Genomic DNA, 2500 nt, shown 5'->3' with positions numbered 1-2500 from the left:
AGTAACATGACGACGCAACGTGGCAACTGGCGCGGGTAAAGAGCGTCCGCTGCGGCCGGACGGGTCGCACCGGAGGCCAGCGACGGCGTGCGGCCGGCTCTTTGGCCGGCGGAGGTGCAGCCGTTGGCTGGAGACCGCTTTCCGACGGCTATCTCCGCTGGTGGGCCAGCTGTGCTCGTCGGGTGCGCGGCGCGGGGAAGAGGAAGGCAAGCGGCATCGAACGCTACCACATTCCTGCGGGCCGACCCGAAGCCGAGCGCGCTGGAAGTCCGCGAAATGCAACCGGAGAAGAAAGTCTGAATGTGGCAACTGATGAACTGAAAATTGTCGGCGGCAAATGGTTAACCAAATGGGTTGAAGGTGGCAAACCATTAACCGAAAACTCTGGCAAATGGTTAACCGGCGTGTTAAGATGGTATCTTTAATAAAAGACGGAAATGACGAAGCCAACATAGCCAAACGAAGGCGGGGACGTTAGTGTGGCAGAAGGGCATGTCTTTAAGCCGTCGGGCGAATGTCCCTGCCAGTTGGAATCTTTTCGGGAAAAAGGGTGAAAAAATCGGAAAGGCCTAGCCGTCCGCCGTGGGGTGCGTTCGCTCGGGCTCGGCCAGCCGCGTCGATGGGTGCCGGAACGGTGCGGCTGCGCTCCGGGAGTGCGGAGATACGGCCTGTCAAGTTTCGTCCCGGAAGTCTGGATGGAGCTAAATCCGAAGCCGTTTGCGGGAAATTAGTTCCAGGGCTCGGCGACCGAAGTCAAATCCGTCCCGCCAACTTGACACTTGTCATTTCTGTCCTTGGGGGTTGGCGGGGTACCTGCACAGAGGTAGGAGGTGGCTGATCGAGAATTGGTGAGTTTTCCAAAGTCACGTCTCGAGCCTCCAGGTCTGCAGAGACCGACCAGGGCTGCCGCCCAACCGACTATTCACCCTTTTTGGGCGGGAATTTTTTCCATTTTTGTCCATTTTTCGGGTTTTTGGTCGGGCTTCAAAAACGGCAGCCCGAGGCCTGGCAGAGGCCGGGGCATGTCCCCGGTCGCGCCAGGCGGCTCGCGCGACCCGATTAGGCCCCGAAAGGAGTCGGGAAATCGGCAGACCTGCCCGAGTTCAGCCCGGGGGAGGCGGGGGGCAGGTCGGTTCGGCTCAAATCATTAACCAAAGCCGAGACTTGGTCTCGCTGGCGCAACCGAAGTGCCAGGCTGGATAACTCATTAACCAGAAGGCGGCTGGAGGCAGGCAGGGCTGATGGCTGAGGCCGGGTGGAGGCCACCCGCGGCCGGGAAAGTCAAAAGTCCCGTTGTGTGGAAGTCTATGAGGTCAGATTCGGCCGCCTTACCGGGCCTGCGGTTGATGGTTTCCCGCTTGGGCAAGCGAGTCGGCCCGGCAAAGTGGCCACTTGCATTTTCTGGCAAGTGTCTGCGAACAACGTTAATGAGTTGAACCTCGGCAATTGTCGGAAGTCCCGATGAAGAAATGAAAATGCCCCTTTTGCGGGGATTTGGATGCTCATGGCCGGCAGCAGGTGGCCCGACGCCCCGCCAACTTGACACTTGTCATTTCTGTCCTTGGGGGTTGGCGGGGTATCTGCACAGAGGTAGGAGGTGGCAGAATCGAGACTTGGTGAGTTTTCCAAACAAACGTCTCGAGCCTCCAGGTCTGCAGAGACCGACCAGGGCTGCCGCCCAACCGACTATTCACCCTTTTTGGGCGGGAATTTATTCCCTTTTTGCCCATTTTTCGGGTTTTTGGTCGGGCTTCAAAAGCGGCTGCCCGAGGCCTGGCAGGTGCCGGGGCATGGTCCCCGATCGCGCCAGGCGGCTCGCGCGACGCGATTAGGCCCCGAAAGGAGTCGGGAAATCGGCAGACCTGCCCGAGTTCAGCCCGCGGGGGCGGGGGGTAGGTCGGTTCGGCTCAAATCATTAACCAAAGCCGAGACTTGGTCTCGCTGGCGCAACCGAAGTGCCAGGCTGGATAACTCATTAACCAGAAGGCGGCTGGAGGCAGGCAGGGCTGATGGCTGAGGCCGGGTGGAGGCCACCCGCGGCCGGGAAAGTCAAAAGTCCCGTTGTGTGGAAGTCTATGAGGTCAGATTCGGCCGCCTTACCGGGCCTTCGGTTGATGGTTTCCCGCTTGGGCAAGCGAGTCGGCCCGGCAAAGTGGCCACTTGCATTTTCTGGCAAGTGTCTGCGAACAACGTTAATGAGTTGAACCTTGGAAATTGCCGGAAGTCCCGATGAAGAAATGAAAATGCCCCTTTTGCGGGGATTTGGATGCTCATGGCCGGCAGCAGGTGGCCCGACGCCCCGCCAACTTGACACTTGTCATTTCTGTCCTTGGGGGTTGGCGGGGTATCTGCACAGAGGTAGGAGGTGGCAGAATCGAGACTTGGTGAGTTTTCCAAACAAACGTCTCGAGCCTCCAGGTCTGCAGAGACCGACCAGGGCTGCCGCCCAACCGACTATTCACCCTTTTTGGGCGGGAATTTATTCCCTTTTTGCCCATTT

Source organism: Pristiophorus japonicus, unplaced genomic scaffold, assembly GCF_044704955.1.
Source record: "Pristiophorus japonicus isolate sPriJap1 unplaced genomic scaffold, sPriJap1.hap1 HAP1_SCAFFOLD_1064, whole genome shotgun sequence".
Taxonomy (NCBI): domain Eukaryota; kingdom Metazoa; phylum Chordata; class Chondrichthyes; family Pristiophoridae; genus Pristiophorus; species Pristiophorus japonicus.
This window is presented reverse-complemented; position numbering follows the sequence as displayed.